Here is an 18,158-nt window from a genome sequence, read left to right as displayed (position 1 = left end):
GCCAGTTCTTATAAGATTGCCCCGTGATAGTTTTGGTGATGTGCCATTTCTTTCCACTCAGAAGAGGATGGACAGTGGGTACTGGCATGGAGCTGTAATGTCATCACAGGTGGCTCCTGATAATGCCACAAAAATAGCAGGCCTGGCAGAGGGTGCAGTGATGCAAGTCAGGGTGAGTCGTGGCTGTCAGAACCCATTCAATATCTGTCTTCCTGACAGCTCCTTCTGCTAGGCTCTCCAGGGCAATTCTGGCTGGTTCTTAGTGTCAAGACCACTCCTGGGCACTTCTTTGCAGAAGGCCAATTTTGCCTCTGAGGCTTCTTCTCCACTTTCTTTGTGCTGTATCAGTTGGGATACTTTGGGTTGCAAGCAACAGAGATCCTAAAAAAAAAAAAAAAATAGTGGCTTAAACAAGACAGCAGCTTATTTCTTCCTCATATGAAGGCCCAGAAGTCAGCATTCTGGGGTTGGTGGGGTGCTTGACTAAGCCCTCAGGAACCCAGCCTCCTTCCAGTTCAGACTTCTACCTTCCCCAAATACAGTATTGTCCCTGTGGGGGACAGGGACACAGCTAGAGCACCAGACCTCACATTCATGTTCCTAATAGGTGGGTGGGGGAGAAAGGCATAGAGAAGAAGGTCCTTATCAACCAATTTTTAAGGAAGGTCCCTGAAAGAGCCTTATGACAGTTTTGCCTACTTCCTATTGGCCAAAAGTTAATAAAGTTAATCATTTTGGCCACACAGATGCAAAGCAAGCTGGGAAACGTAATCCTTATTTGGGACGGTCAGGGCCCAGTTAAAAATTGTGGGATCTATTTTTATGGAAGAAAAGGAAAATTGAAACATTTTCATGGGGCTATCTAACAATTTGAACCACATCTCCTCACTACCAAACTTTCCAACGGAAGAGAAATGAACATTTTCTGTAATGTGCTGGGCATCATAAACTTCCCCATTAGCTAAGTCAACCAGTCAATGAAGAAAAAATATAGAGGAGTCAGTAAGTGTAGAGTCTCTAATCCTAATTTTATTCATTTACAAATGGTGATATCAAGTAACTAAACTTCAGTTTTCTAATAAAGAAAATGGGGGTCATGATACCTGTGTCATAGAATTGTTATGAGGATTAAAGAGAGTAGATAAAGTTCCTGGTATGCAGTTTGTGTCTCTAGCTTTGCCAAGTTACTTAGTGTCTCTGAGCCTTAGTTTCCTCATTGATAAAATAAAGATCTGCTTTATAAGTTTGTGATGAGGATTAGATGAGCTAATGGATATAAAGTGTTTAGCACAAGGCTTAGCTTTTACAAAAACATAGCCAGGCATGGTGGCTTGTGGCTTGTGCCTGTAATCCCAGCTACTTGGGAGGCTGGGGCAGGAGGATCAATTGAGGCCAGGAGTTTGAGACCAGCCTGGGCAGCATAGTGTGACACTGTTTCTAAAGTTTTATTTTTAATTAGCCAGGCATAGTAGTATGTGACTGTAGTCTTAGTTGCTTCAGAGGCTAAGGCAGGAGGATCGCTTGAACCCAGGTGTTTGAGGCTGCAGTGAGCTATGACTGCACTCCAGCCTGGGTAACAGAGTGAAACCACATCTCTAGAAAAATTTTTTAAAAAATGAAAACACAACAATTGGGGCTGCTATTATTTAGGACTCCCTAAGTTCCTGCGGGAGATCAAAATATTTTCACAAAGCTAAAAACATGTCTTTTATAAAATATAGAATGAACACATATCAAAGTCTTATTACTCAAGAAGGCAAAGCCGATTTCAATAATATCTGAGATATTGATAGGTAAGAGAAAAAAAAGACAGAGGCTGTTCGAATAAGATTGGTAGTTAGGTACAAAAATGGTTAATGGTCTACATGGCAATAAAGCCATAGCTTATCTTTTCTACCAGGAAGAAATTATTTCCATCTCTGCAGAATGAAAGTCTGTGTGATAATTATATGTGATATTCAGTATTTAATAGTAAATAGCAAAGTCAAACGTAGATAAGTTCTCCTAGAGAATTAAGTGATCCTTGGTGAAACTGGATGTGTCAGCATGACACTGAAAGGGCAATGCAGAAGACTGCATCCAAACATGGCATAAAAGCCCAGCATGGTGCCACATGCCTGTGGTCTCAGCTACACTGGAGGCTGAGGCTAGAGGATCACTTGAGCCCAGGAATTTGAGTCCAGCCTGGGCAACATAGTGAGACTCTGCCTTAAAACAAACAAACAAACAACACATGAAAAGCTCATAAATATACACAATTATGATTTGTCAATTAAAAGTAAAGTGTTTTAAAAGCATATAGTCTTTTTTCTTGCTCTATTTCCAAGTTTGAAAATGTTTCCTTAACAGAAGTAATTCTCAATTGTTGAAGAGGCATTTGCTGATTTCTTAATGGCGACCTGCAGGAGAATAAGGAAGGGTTCGTACGCTTAGGTTGTCACTGTCTGTCTGGGGTATGTGTGTGTGGGCAGGGTGGATGCGGCAGGAAGAAGGGAGAGTGACTTCACAAGTAAATACAGTTACCCCTTGGTATAAAGGAATGATTGTTCCCGTACCCCCATATACTGAAATTTGTGCATAACAAAGTCACATCGTGGCCCCTGCGGAATCCACGTATACATGAAAAGTTGGCCCTCCGCATCTGCGGGTTTCCAATCCAGAGGATACTGTATTTTCTTTCTTTTTCTTCTTTTTAAAAATTATTTTTAAAATTATTATTTTTTAAATTATTTAACATTTTTAAAAATTATTGTCTTTTGGCTGGGTGCAGTGGCTCACACCTGTAATCCCAGCACTTTGGGAGGCCGAGGCGGGTGGATCACGAGGTCAGGAGATCGAGACCATCCTGGCTAACATGGTGAAACCCCGTCTCTACTAAAATACAAAAAAAAAATTAGCCAGGTGTGGTGGCGGGCGCCTGTAGTCCCAGCTACTCGGGAGGCTGAGGAAGGAGAATGGCATAACCCGGGAGGTGGAGCTTGCGTGAGCCAAGATCGCGCCACTGCACTCCAGCCTGGGCGACACAGCGAGACTCCGTCTCAAAAAAAAAAAAAAAAAAAAAAAAAGAATTATTGTCTTTTTTTTTTGAGACGGAGTCTCGCTCTGTCGCCCAGGCTGGAGTGCAGTGGCGCGATCTCGGCTCACTGCAACCTCTAACCCCTGGGTTCAAGTGATTCTCCTGCCTCAGCCTCTCGAGTAGCTGGGACTACAGTTGCGCACAACCACGTCTGGCTAATTTTTGTATTTTTGGTAGAGACAGGGTTTTGCCTTGTTGGCCAGGCTGGTCTCAAACTCCTAACCTCAGGTGATCCACCCGCCTTGGCGTCTCAAAGTGTGGGGATTACAGGAGTGAGCTATCGCGCCTGGCCAGAATACTGTATTTTTGATCTGCGTTTGGTTGAAAGAAAAAATCCGTGTATAAGTGGCCCTGTGCAGTTAAAACGCATGTTGTTTGAAGGTCAACTGTAACTGACCTTACTATGTGAACTCGATGATGGCCATCCAACCCTGGGAAGACGTCCAGGGAAGTGGAAAGATGAGGAGGTAGGTGAGGAAATTGCTGAGAAATGGCACAGAGAGAGGGTGGGGTTTGGCATAGCCTGGAAGCTGCACGCAGCTCCTCTGGCCACTGCAGCTTTCTCATGTTTTTACAGATGAGAGGTTAATTAACTTGCTCTAAGTCCCAGGGTAGTGAGTGGAAGGACTGAGATGGTAAAAAATCCATTCTCTTTCCCCACACCACCTTTCCTCTCCTTGCTTTTTAAAATCTGCCTTCCAGGGACAAAAGGTCTGCGCTCTGTTATTTGCATTTTAGTATTCATTTAAACCAGTACTTTGCTTCTCCTGGGGCATTTTGAATTTTCAGCCTTGTCGTTCTGAGCTGGAATGAAAGGTGTTGGCCAGTGTTAAAGGAGATTCTCAGCAGCAGGAGTGGTGCTGGAGGGGAGGGAGCTTCCTCCCGGTCCCTGAAACCCCAGCACCCCCAGGGAGACAGGCTGAAGCTGTTTAGCAACCAACAATCAGAGAGAGACAGGAGCAGGTAGAGGCTCTGCCTGCTTTATCATCCAGATGTCGGCTCCTCTTACAAGCCAGTTAGGTTTAATGAGAAAATGTAGGCCTCCAGGCCCAAAGATGGAGGTAACAGGATCCTCTGAAATATTCACTTATCAAATTGGATGTGGTTTAATTGCTTGAGTAGTTATTATAGACTAGCCCCGGCCTGAGTGGAGCCTGAGATCATTGGTGATAGGAGGTGGGGAGGCGCAGGGAGGGGAGCTGGGGGAGGACAGGTTAAACTCAATAGCTCTCATCATTCCATACTTTAAAATTCTTTATCAGTGAAGTCTCTGAGGCATATGGCTGGGAAGAAAATATGATTCATTTCACCCAGCGTCTAAATAATTCATAGTCAGAGGCCACCAGTCCACTTCTCTCCCATGATGCCAGCCTTGTTTAAGTCCTGACATTCCACTGAGTCTTGCCATTGCCTCCTCCCCACCACCCCTCATGTCGCCTGCTCACAGCCCATCCTTGTGGGCTACAGGGCTCCACTTCCTTCGCCCAGTCTTCTAAAGTCCCCCAGCTCAGGTCCAACCGCAGCTTTCCTGGACTTCTTGGGCACCAGAGGAGGGGACAGCGTGGTTTCTGTCTCCCCATCAGCCCTTTCCTCTTCCATTCATGTAACAGATACATATCTTGAGTACTCTCCTGTTTCCTGTTCTCGTGGAACTTCCATTCTAGCAGAAAAGCTGTTCCTCCTCCACTCCAGTCGTGTAATGGAGAAGGTACCACCTCTTTACATGAAGCTATTCACTTATTCAGTCAAGAAGTACTGCCAAGAGCCTGCTACATGGCAGGCGCTGGGGGAGGCACTGGGAGTGCAACAGAAAGAAAACAGACAAAGCTCTTGCTCCCTTGGAATTTACCTTCTAAAGGGGTTAGGGTAGACTATAAACAAATAAATCTAAGGTGTCAGGTAGTCAGAATTTCAGGGAAGGACATAAAAGAGATGGTACAGTGAGTGGCACTAGTGTAAATACAGCGGCCAGGGAAGCACGCTCTACCGCGGTGGCATTTGGGCAGACCTGAAGGAGGTGGGGGCCAGGTGGATGAGCAGTTTACAGATAGAGGGTGTCTGAGGGCCAGCACAAGCCTTGGTATTGATCCTCACGGCTATTCTTTGAGATGGGTGGGGTATCGAGGGAACCTGCCCCCGATTTCACGTAGGTTCTTTTCTGTTTTCCCTAAGCATCAGGGAGTTTGAGAAATAAAGGGACAGAGTACAAAAGAGAGAAATTTTAAAGCTGGGCATCCGGGGGAGTCATCACATGTCGGTAGGTTCCATGATGCCCCCTGAGCCTTAAAACCAGCAAGTTTTTACTAGTGATTTTCAAAAGAGCAGGGAGTGTACGAATAGGGTGTGGGTCACAGAGATCACGAGCTTCACAAGGTAATAGAATATCACAAGGCAAATGGAGGCAGGGCGAGATCACAGGACCACAGGACTGGGCGAAATTAAAATTGCTAATGAAGTTTCAGCACACATTGTCACTGATAACTTCTTATCAGGAGACAGGGTTTGAGAGCAGACAACCGGTCTGACCAAAATTTATTAGGCGGGAATTTCCTCGTCCTAATAAGCCTGGGAGCACTATGGGAGACTGGGGCTTATTTCATCCCTACAGTTTTGACCATAGAAGACGGCCACACCCACGGGGGCCATTTTAGAGGCCTACCCTCAGGGACGCGTTCTCTTTCTCAGGGATGTTCCTTGCTGAGAAAAAGAATTCAGCAATATTTCTCCCATTTGCTTTTGAAAGAAAAGAAATATGGCTCTGTTCCACCTGGCTCACCAGCGGTCAGAGTTTAAGGTTATCTCTCTTGTTTCCTGAACATTGCTGTTATCCTGTTCTTTTTTCAAGGTGCCCAGATTTCATATTGTTCAAACACACATGCTCTACAAACAATTTATGCAGTTAACGCAATCATCACAGGGTCCTGAGGCGACATACATCCTCCTCAGTTTACGAAAATGATGGGATTAAGAGATTAAAGTAAAGACAGGCATAGGAAATCACAAGAGTTTTGATTGGGGAAGTGATAAGTGTCCATGAAATCTTCACAATTTATGTTCAGAGATTGCAGGAAAGACAGGAGTAAGAAATTATAAAAGTATTAATTTGGGGACCTAATAAATGTCCATGAAATCTTCACAATTTATGTTCTTCTGCCATGGCTTCAGCCAGTCCCTCTGTTTGGGGTCCCTGACTTCCCGCAATGGTGGGGCAGCTTCCATGGTCTTGTCTGATGGATGAAGAAACCCAGCTTCAGATAAATGACCTGAAATGATCCATCAGAAGCCACAGCATCCAGCATGGAGCCCACAGCTTCCCTTTGTAGAATTGCCCAGTTGTTGCAGAGTGCTTTGGTCTTGATGGGTCTAAAGCTCTTGATGACATAAGAGCTTCAACTTCCTTTTCCCTCTCCTCCCCGCAGGCTGCAGAATGTCCTGGTGAATCACCTGGGACTTCAGAGCTCTGCCACCCTGGGTGTGAAGCTCAGGTCTGCTCTTGGTAGCTTGGTCAGTGTGAAGTACAGCATGATTTTGGGCAAGCTGCTTAACCTCCATGGCCCTCTGTTTCCACATCTGTAGAATGGGGATATTCACAGAACCTACTTGTAGGGCCATGGTGAGGATTAAATGATGAACAGTGCTGGCAAACAGGAAATGCTATATAAGTGTCCCTAGCAATATACACACCGCACATCCTCAGTCACCATGTGTGTTCACTGAGGTATGGGCCATGTGTGGGTGGAATTGTGTTCCCTAAAAAGATATGTTGATGTGCTAACTTGAGGTCCCTGTGAATGCAGGAAACCAAAATATTTCTTCTCAAAATAGTGAGGATTGTTAAGTTAAAGACACTGAAAATGCAGGGGAACTCTGCCTTGGCCTCTACTTGCCTGATGACGGACACGAATCCTTCCTTACTTAAGACACATCACTTGCTTATCAGCCCAGAGAAAGCACCCGCAGGCACCAGGAAAATCTAGGAACAGATTTTACTCTCTTCCCACATTTTCCCACTTTTTCAAACACTGAAACTGCTCTCTCCTTTGTCTTGTCACTAGATAGGATTTATGGCTCTTTGTTAAAATATTATTTAAGCAAGGCTTCTACGCCACTAGCTTGAGAGAGAAATACTTTTGAACTGAGGCCTCTTCCGCATGATAGGCAGAGCATGCATTAATACATTTCTGCTTGTTTCTCTTTTGTTAATCTGACTTTTGTTTTCCAGAGAGTGTCTCAAATAAGAACATAAAAGAGAGGGGAGAAATTATAGTTTCTCCCCTACATGAACTTATTCGGATATAGGTTCTTTGCAGATGTAATCAAGTTAAGATGAAGTCATATTTGATTAGGATAGGCCCTAATTAAATATGGTTGCTGTCTTTATAAAATGAGAAGAAGAGACCAGGTGTGGTGGCTCACACCTATAATCCCAGAACTTTGGGATGCCAAGGCGGGAGGATTGCTTGAGGCCAGGAGTTTGAGACTAGCCTGGGCAACACAGCAAGACTCCATCTCCAAAAAAATTAAAAATTAGCTGGGCATGGTGGCATGCACCTGTAGCCCCAGCTACTTGGTGGGCTGAGGCAGGAGGATCAATTGATCCGAAGAGTTCAAAGCTGCAGTGAGCTATGATGGCACCACGGCAACCTGGGTGACAGAGCGAGACCCTGTCTCTTAAAGAAGAAAAAAAGAGGAGAAAAAAACAGAGACATAGAAAAAAGGCCTTGGGATGATAAATGCAGAAATTGGAGCCATATATCCACAAGACAAGGAACCACCAGGATTGTTGGGAACTCCAGAAGCTAAGAAGAGGGCATGGAACAATTTCTACCCTAGGGCCTTCAGAGGGAGCGCAGCCCTGCAGACACCTTGAGTTCAGACTTCTGGCCTCCAGAACTGGGAAAGAATAACTTTCTGTTGTTACAGCAGCCCTAAGGCACTAGTACAGGTGACATGTATTGCTCTTCTGAAGAGCAGGGTGTCTAGAGCGGCAGAAGTCTGGGTCCTGGCACGTGCTCTTTAGGATTCCAATATCCTTAGGGGCCTGCTGGTGCTGACAGTTCCAGAACCATAAGACAGAATTCCTGTGGGCCAGTTTGGAAGCAGAGACAGGAAACTGGAAGAGCCCTTAGCCTGTGCTTGGGCTTAAAGCCCTTTAGCTTGTGGCTTTAACTCTGTAACTTCTAGAGGGCATCTTGCAGGTCAGTGTGAGGTACAGAAGTTGTCACAAGCTTCCTGGCTCAAAGAAAGTGAGACTTCACGAACTTTTCTGGACATCACACCAGCACTTATGAAGTTATCTTGTTAAGCACAGATGAAATCAGAAATACAGGCATTCACCATCACTTAAACAAAGCTCAGATTGTAGAGTGCGAGGAAGAATCGGTGGGATCTGGCCAGGACTTGGTCCTACATGCTAGAGGACTGACACAAGACAGGGAACAGATTCCACGGGCCCCTGGCAGCCTCCCACCTCTCAATAAAAATATCAGTACTGGCGAAAATAAAACCGCACAGGCAGACGCAATATCATTTCCCCATGGATATTCAGAATTATTGCATCTTATGGGTGGAAGGGACTTTAAAAGCCAACCTGTATCTTACAGCTGTTGAAAGCAAGGGCTTTGGAGGAAGACTGATCTGGGGTTGCATCCTGGCTCCTTGACTCTAGGGAATGACAGCTCTAAGTTTTGTGTCTTTGGGCTTGTTTCCTTTTCCGTAAAACAGGACAAGGCACTAATATTCTGGGCTCTAAAACTGCTTATAAAATGCTTAGCATAGTTGCTGACTCATCACAAATACTGAGAAAGTGGTAGGTCTTATGAGGATTGTTGTTATTTCATCCAACTCCATAGCAATGCTGGCTTCCCCTTTGTAAAGGGGATCCTGCCTATTTTCAAATGTTGCCAGCCATGGCTCTCTGAACACCTCTACTTAGAACCTCCTTTGCTGCAGGAAGATGATTCCTTGTAAAGAAGCTTCCCTTGGATGAAATTGCCCACTAAGTTTGCAGCACTGTTAAATGATTAAGGGCATGGGCCCTGGCCCTACATTCAAATCCCAGCTCTTTCACTTAGGAAGCTTGATGTCCTTGAGCAAATTACTTAGCCTTTCCGGTAACTAATGGTCACAATGGTTCTATCACTCAACCTTTCAGTGCCTCAGTGTCTTAAGCTGGGAGATAATGATGATGATGGTAGTATCTACCCCATTTAGTTGTCATAAAGTTTGAATTAGGGAACATATATAAGGCATTTAGAAGAAAGCCTGACATACAGCAGGTACTCAATAACTAGGTATTATTGATGTAACTTCCATCCCTCAGTTTGATCTTATTATGTCCCCCTCAAGATTTGTTTTTAATCTCAATAAACTGCATCTGAATTAGGCCAGAGACCATCAAATCACCAGCCCCAGCCCTGGAATTGGGATGGCTTCATGGACATGTGACTTGTGCCCTTGACCAGGGCCCCGTGCTCAAGGGCCCACTCTTGCTTTAATCCTCTTCAGTCTCCATCTTGAAGTTCTTAATAATTTTTGAGTGAGGTGGCCCACAATCTCATTTTACACTAGCCTCCAAAATTCTATAACTGGCCCTCCCTGGAATACTGGTATCGCTGGTTTCTTGCCTTCATGCGTGAGCAGGGTTAGGAAGCAGGGGCTGCCTCAGCAGAGCCTTGTTCTCCTCGTAGCTCTTCCACTCCGTGCAGCAGGTTGGTAATCTTGGGGCTCCATTGTCCGGGTAACCCCCTCCCTTTTCTCCCACCCACCTTTCTTCTCCTTGTCCCCTGGTTTCCACCCTTCCTTCCAACTCTTGCTGCTTCTGCTTGGTAGCCAAGCTCAGAGGTGTTTGCCCTGCTCCAGACCCAGGGCCTGGGCCACCAGAGGGGTTCACTTCCTTCTTCTGGCTTGCCTCTCTCCTTCCCCTGGTGATGGTGGAAATCTTTTTGCTGGCTTGCAATGGTGAGAATGACACTGTCTTTGAAGGAATGGGAACTCATAAAAGTTGTAGAGTAAGATTTCCAGTTTCTTGGCCTAGAGGCGGGGTGTAAGGGTTAGCAGAGGGTTGCTGATGAGAGCTGCTTGAGTGAAGGATCAGGGGGCATGGGGCTTTGCTCTTAGTCATCAAGGGAATAAGAATAATCTGTTCTCATGCATCAAACAGGAGAGTTTGCTCCCCATCTTTTCCATGAGGACAACTCTCCAGGATGGCATTCTCTCCTTCTCTAGTGTCTAACATAAAACGGCATTAGTTCTCAGCAGACACAGCCACCACCAGGAATTGTTTGGTCCTGCTTGCTGCTTAAGAAAATCTGCAGGAGAAAGGAAGTAGATTCAAGATGAAACAAGGCAGTGTGTTCTTTAAGATGCAGAAAAAGCGCTAAGGGACTTATGTTTGGAGAAGACTCTTGTCCCACCAAATGGAAGAAAGATGCCAGGAAGATAAAGCACAAGTGGCCTGCCGCGATGCAGAGCTGGAAACACTTCACTGGCTGGCAGGATGAGAAAAGGGGTCATCCGGAGCTCTGCCTGTGCCATGGGGGCATCCCTGGGGCTGGGGCTCAGCCAAGATTGCCTCAGTAAAAAGGGGGAAATGAGGCCTTGGAATTCCTTTCATGCTGCTTGACTGCCAGGCCCCCAGGGTTCTTGCAATCAGGCACAGAGCCCGAGACTCCTAAGAACTGCAGATAGGGCACTGGGATAATCCTCCTTCCATTTCACAATGAGTGAACTGGCTCTCAGCTGGAAGAACTGCTTCCCAAGGCACACTCTGGGCCTGACTCCTTTAATCACCATGGAGGCAAAGTCTCCTTCAGGTTCCCCTGGTAACCAGACTCCTCACGTGGGCTCCAGGCTAGCCCTGAGGGCATCTCCAAGTGACTGCCCACTGGAAGGGCAGGGCTGTCCCAGACTCCTGGGCTTGCTCCAGCCACCAGAATCTGCTCCATGGACTGAGAGCCTGGAGGTCTGAAGCAGAGTCTCAGCGGCTAGTGACAGACTCCAAAGCCCAGCGCACTTCACCAACATAGGCCCCAGTGGCAGGAAGACCTGATGTTGTGAGAATGTTTACTCAGCCACCTCAGAGAGTCAGAAAGGCAGCTGTTCTAACCGCACCATGTCCCGGGATGTGAAACTGGGACTTGATCCAGAGGAGGCTGGTGGGGCAGTTACCTTCCCCAAGGTCAAGCCTTGGGCTAGGGCTATTAAGTTGGCAGGCTCATCCTGGGGCTCAGGAATGCCATGGAGACTTCACCCTGCAGGGCTGATGGGTGGAGAAGGAAAACCCCAGCTCCTGACAGGCATTGGGGTGGTGGCAAGAAGAGACCGGGCTTGGTTAAAGGGACACAACTTGAGTCTTGGCGTTGCCACCGACTCCCTGGCTGAGTGTGGATGGGCCGCTTCCCCTCTCTCAGCCTGGCTTTTGAGGGGCTGGAGGAGCTGGAGCAGCTTCCTAAGGGAGCTTCCAGCTCCGGTTTTTGATGATTTGAGTTTCCGGTGTCCTGAGCTGCAGATGGCATGTGGGGAATGAGGAAGCTGTAGAGAGCTGACTGGTGATTTCCCCGGAGAGTCTACGGCTGTTGGGGAAGCTCCCACTACCACAGACAGCCCGGGCCCCACTTGGCAGCCCTGGGCCTCGGATCAACTGAAATGTGTAGGGGGAAGCGAGATGAGCTCATTAGATCCACCTGTGCAAATCAGCGCCTTTCACAGCTGAGTGTCCTGGGGAGGGGAGGGTTGAGAAGGCAGCTCAGCCGGGCAGGAAGCCCCGCATCGGAAGGCCAGGCTGACACCAAAATGAGGATGGTAGAAGCATATTTAATGACACGGAAAAATGTTCAGTGGTAGGTAAAAAAAAAAAAAAAAAAAAAAACGCAGGTTATAAAAAGCAGCATATGTAGGACAATCCTCTTTATGGGGAAGAAATATTTCCCTCTAAAGTAGACACGCACACACACACACAAGAAAAGGCCCTAAAATTCAAGAAGTGATTATCTCGGAGTGCTGGGATTTCCTGTGGCTTTTATTTTCTTCCTTTCTGCTTTTCTGTATTTTCCAAGGTTTTGTAATGATTCAAAAAAGACTTTTTTTCACAGAATGCTTGGCGTATTAACCTGCCAAATACACTGGCCTCACGGACACTTCCTTTTCCCAGGGAAGGTCCTGCCCACAGCTCTACTGAGGGTCCAGTCCTTAGGCGGCCAAGTCTTAATTTATGCACAACCATAGCAGCTTCGAAATTTCAGTATTGGAGAGACTTAAGAAGACAATCTGATTGCAAAGGAGAAATTGAAGTTATATTTAAAATAAATTTAAGACAATGTCAATTGTCCATATGAAGGAATAGGAGACAGGCTAGAGCTTCCCCACTCTTCTCCTTGGGGTCGGCCATTAAACCTTCCGCTATGCTCCTGCCCCATCTCCCTTCTGATTGGACAGGGGGTGATCAGCTGACCCGAGTGCAGCCAATCCACCCAGGAGCCTGTGCCTTATGCAAAAAAAGATGGCTGGGTCATTAAATTCATCCCTGGCAGATTTGAACTGAGAAATTAGGCAAGTGCCAGACAGTTAGCAGTGGGAATAGTAAATGAAGGGCTGTAGGGAGAGAGAGCAGGAGCAGAGAGCCATGAGGAGATACAGATGGTGTGCATCATGGAACAGTAGAAATAATTACTAAAATGAATAAATAAAAAGCATGAAAAAGGCAGAGAAATGAGATTTTTTCCCCCTAGACGGAATCTTGCTCTGTTGCCCAGAGCTAAGAAATTCTACAACAGCTTCCCAGGCATGGGTTAAGAAGACCTAGAAAACTCCTATGCCTGTTTAACATCAACTCCACCATTATGGCTTCATTGGACAACCATTATTGAGTTTACCCTATGCTAGACACTATACCCAAGAGATATCTCAGTGGAGTGCAGGGGCAGATCTCAGCTCACTGCAAGCTCTGCCTCCCCGGTTCAAGCAATTCTCTTGCCTCAGCCTCTCGAGTAGCTGGGATTACAGGCACATGCCACCATGCCCGGCTAATTTTTGTATTTTTAGTAGAAACGGGGTTTCACCGTATTGGCCAGGCTGATACTCCTGACCTCAGATGATCCACCCGCCTGGGCCTCCCAAAGTGCTGGGATTACAGGCATGAGCCACCATGCCCGGCTGAGATTTTTTAAAAGGATATAGAGATTAGAGGAAAGGATAAGTCAAATGGTAACAAGAAGAGCACAGAACAAAAGTGAAAGAGACCAGGGTGGCCCCGTTTCTGCATTTGAGTTCCCTCAGGAGCAGACTCTGAGACAACGATTTCCGTGCAAGTGGTTTATTTGGGAAGTGGTCTCAGGAAACTGCAGAAGAGGACTTGGGGAAGTGATACCAGGAAGGGAAGGCAGCCAGTAAGTGGTGCATTACTGAGCCAGCCACAGAAGGCAGTGACTGGAGCTTAACCCAGGGGGAAACTGTGTCATATGCATACCTCAGAACTCTCCCCAGCCAGGAGGTCAGGGAGTTAGGATATTTATATAGCAACTCCTGAGAGTCTGGTTGAGGACTGCTCCCATAGCACTTAATTCCCTGGAATTCAAACCCTGTGCTTGTGGGAAGAGCTGCCTTCCACGGCTCCAGGAAAAATTTCCCTAGACACAGAGATGCAGATATACTGGCAGCTGCAATGATCAGAAGCACACGGAAAGCTCTGAGGAATACAGATGAGGCTCTGGAAATGTCTGCCTCATCAAGAGAGAGGAGCCATACACAGATAGATGGATCCTACAGTCCATTTGAGATGGTGAGAGAGTGCTAGCCCATGAGCACTTTCTTTTTTACAGCTTATTGGTTCTTCAGCTTCATACAGTATGCCCCCAAGACTTGAGCCAAGTGGAGGGACCCCAACTAAGATGAAGAACCTGGGAAGAGGCACCCCTCTTCCCTAGGACTCCACACCCTCCCCAGCCTCCCACAGGGAAAGAACTGTCCTATATTATCTAGGGTCACAAGCCATAAAAGATTGTCACCTTGGATTGATTCTTTTTTTTTTTAAATAGAGTTGAGGTCTTGCTCTGTTGCCCAGGCTGGTCTTGAATTCCTGGACTCAAGCAGTCTTCCTGCCTCGGCCTCCCAAAGTGCTGGGATTATAGGCATTGACAGATTCTTAATACAGATTTTAGATTCTCATATAGACCCCTAACATTCCCTCCCCTAATACCCAATGACCATGCTAAGAAATTCTACAACAGCTTCCCAGGCATGGGTTAAGAAGACCCAGAAAACTCCTATGTCTGTTTATCATCAACTCCACCATTATGGCTTCATTGGACAAACATCATTGAGTTTACACTATGCTAGACACTATACCTAAGAGACATCTCAGTCTGGAAGGAAGTGGACACATACATTAAGAATTTCCTGAGAATGTGGCAAATGTTAAAATGGAGCTGTGTTGACATGGTGGGGAGCATTAAGGCAGAACACATGAATTCAGCTTATGGGAATTCAAGAAGGCTTCACGGAAGGAGTGGCTTTTGGATCAGGTCTTGAGGGATGAGTAAATGTTTAGCAGGAGGGAAGGCTGGGGGATACAGGAAGTGAGACCCAGTCAGGCAGGAGGTATAGCCAAGCAAAAGCTCTGGGCTAGGAAAGAATCTGGTGGCTTGGAGCACGGACAGAGACAGCAAAGGCTAAAAGAGAGGTGAGACTAGGGAGGCCCCCACACTGGTGGTGAAGGGCTTTACATATTGAGCTGAGTGTTAACTGTATTCAGTGATTACTGAGGACCCACAGAAGGTTGTCCATGGGAGCTATAAAGAGCAAAATCCCTGGAAAGGTAATCATCAGTTCTTAGAGATACTTTCCCACCAGAGCACTGAGCAAACACCATATCAAAAGTTTCTTTTCTTATATTTGCTAAGCACCTGCTATGTACATAGCACTGACTAGGCACTATGAGAATGCAAAGAGTTCTCATGCACCAATACCCAGCTAATGCCACTTAAGAATAAATGGAGAAAGGCCGGGCGTGGTGGCTAATGCCTGTAATCCCAGCACTTTGAGAGGGTGAGGTGGACGGATCATGAGGTTAGGAGTTCGAGACCAGCCTGACCAATATGGTGAAACCCCGTCTCTACTAAAAATACAAAAATTAGCCAAGCGTGGTGGCGCGTGCCTGTAATCCCAGCTACTCAGGAGGCTGAGGCAGGAGAATCACTTGAACCTGGGAGGCAGAGGTTGCAGTGAGCTGAGATTGCGCCACTGCACTCCAGCCTGGGTGACAGAAGGAGACTCTGTCTCAAAAAAAAAAAAGAATAACTGGAGAGACAAACCCAATAGGCCTAAGATTAAAGAGTTACTGTGGTGAGGGGCAAATATATATAATTTATCTTAAGAGCTATAGGAGGAGTTTTTAGGGAGAGAACTACTCTTTGTTCAGCAGAACATTGTATAAACCATTTGTTGAATAGTGAGTTGAATAGTGTGTCCCTCAAATATACATCTTCTTGGAACCTCAGAATGTGACCTTATTTGGAAATAAAGTCTTTGCAGATGTAATCAAGTGAAGATGAGATCGTACTGGATTAGGATGGGCTCTAAATCTAACAAGACTCGCATCCCAATAAGGATTAAGAGGAAGATTTGGAGACACACAGACACACCTACAGGAATAAGGCCTTGTGACCACAGAAGCAGCAATTGGAGTGATGCAATTGCAAGCCAAGGAATGACAAGGATTGCCAGCAGTCACCAGAAGGTAGGAAGAGGCAAGGAAGGATGTTTCCTTAGATTCTTCCAAGGGAGCATGGCCCTGCTGACATCTTGATTCCAGCCTTTTAGCTTCCAGGACTGAGAGAATACATTTTTGTCATTTTAGGCCACCCAGTTTGTGGTAATTTTGTTGTAGGACTCTTTCTTTAGTTCAGCTAAAGATGGGGGTCCTTGTCACACGGCCACAAAAAATTTGGCTCACAGACAATTTGAAGGGTGAGGAGGGCAGAGTTTATTGGGTGAAAAGCACCAAAAAAAAAAAAAAAGAAAAAAAAGAAAAAAAAGAAAGGGAAACAGGCACCCTCCACAAAGCCAGAGCAAGAATCCTGCTAGTATATGCTTTCCACCTCGCAACTTGAATCCCAGGTACCACCCAGGAAGAGAAGGGGGCAGGCTCCTCCCCAGTGCACACTCCTTCCAGTGCGCATGCTGGTTGGAGTTTTTCTGGGGACTCTTTCCCATCTGGCTGTCTCAATTTGTCACAGCAAACTAATACACCATCTGAGTGAAAAGAAAGGACCCTGGACAAAATCTGAAAGAAGCTGAACAAAGGGAGGTCTGAACTTTTCTGTATGAGAAAATGAAGAGAAGCAGAGGAAGTGGAGGGGTGAGAGAATTGTAAGGAGTTAAGGGGAAAAAGAGGTCAACACCACAGCAGGAAGCCAGCATCTTAGGAGAAAACACAGCTAAGCTGGAATCCGCACCAACACAATTTGCTGAGGGGCTTTAAGAAAAGCAATGTTTAACTTGTTTGCTGAATTTTACGATGGCTGAGTAAATGACATTTGCACTTCCTTCTTTCCTCAAAAATCACCCTCAAACAACAAGATGAAAACCATCAAACAAATACATCTTTGATGCAGCATGGAGACCCTTTGTGACCCTCAACTACAATATGAGAAAATAGATGGAGGAAATTGAAGGAGGAATGACCAACCTCTTGGCAGAACCAAGGAGGGTAAACTTGATTGCCTGAGGGGATACTGAGGAGAATCGAATCCATTTGTCCACCCTGGAATGGGAGGCATTGAGTGTGCAAAAAGGAAGATGTGACTCTGAATAAAGTAGAGACATCTTTGAAGAAATGAATAAGGGGCAGTTAGACCTTCTAGGTCCCCATTCCTGCTTTACCAGTTAGGCAACCATCCTCAACCCCACCTCCAGTGTAGACGTGAGATATAAATTCTAGAAAAAATGAATCAGAGAAGACCTAGACTCAAGGACACCAGGCACAGGGGAAGGTGGGGCTGAGATGCTGAACTAAAAACGGGGAAAATGAAAATCTGTTGAATGGTGTTATCCCCAGGCCTCTTCTATTTTCTGTGTTTACAAGAGGCCTATAGATACTGACGTTAGGTATTCCCTATTGAAAGAATCAGTTAGTCCCTTAACCACTCATGAATAAGGCCCTTTAGTTGACAACTATCCTATTCCACTTTAACCACAGACATTCTAATAGTCTTTGAGCTTACAATGAGTTTTTGAGATCCTTGATATTAAGTAAAAACAGGAATCAGGGGTCATTAGAACATTTTGATTGGTCAAATGGACCTCTAGGAAATTAAAAATATGAAGGCCAGAATTTAAAATTAATTAAAAGAGAAAGTCAAATATATTTATCAGAAAGTTAAAAAAAAATAGAAATGTTAACCCAGAAGGATCACCTTCCAGTGAATTCCTGAGAAAGAGAAAATAGTGACTATAATACAGTGGAAATTACTAAAGAAATAATATAATTTACCCATCTATAATAATGTAAATATTATATATTATATAAATTTACTTGTTTACGTAAATTGATTAATATATTTTATTCTTATGATTTGTTTCTTTAATGAATTTTTCCTTGAGGGAAATATCTTGTTGATTCTCATTCATATGCCCCCCAAACACAAAAAACAGCACTTCTTGTAAAGAAGGCATAATATTTGTTGATTAAACCGGATATTGAAAAGTGAGCTTCAAATTGATTTTCCTGTCTATGGTATATCTACCTCGAATCCCTTCTATTACTAGTTCTAAATTAATTCTCTAAGTCTCAGCTCAAACATGGCACTTACCTGTTCTAAATTACCGGTGATTATATTTTTTCTACAGACAATTTAGCCCATACTGAAGCTCATTCCCCAGACTCATAAGCTTCTTGATCAAAAGGACCCACCAAATGCCCAGCACAATCGGTGAAAACAAATGCATCTTTGTGAAATGGCTAAAGACTAAAAGCTTCCTGAGAGAGAGACAGAGGAGAAAAAAGGGTCATATACAAAGGATGAGAACTAAGGATGGCATTTTGCAGCAACCCTAGGAACTTAAAGACAATAGAGCAATGTCTTCA

Source organism: Pan troglodytes, chromosome 3 (assembly GCF_028858775.2).
Source record: "Pan troglodytes isolate AG18354 chromosome 3, NHGRI_mPanTro3-v2.0_pri, whole genome shotgun sequence".
Taxonomy (NCBI): Eukaryota; Metazoa; Chordata; class Mammalia; order Primates; family Hominidae; genus Pan; species Pan troglodytes.
Note: the sequence above shows the minus strand (reverse complement) of the source record.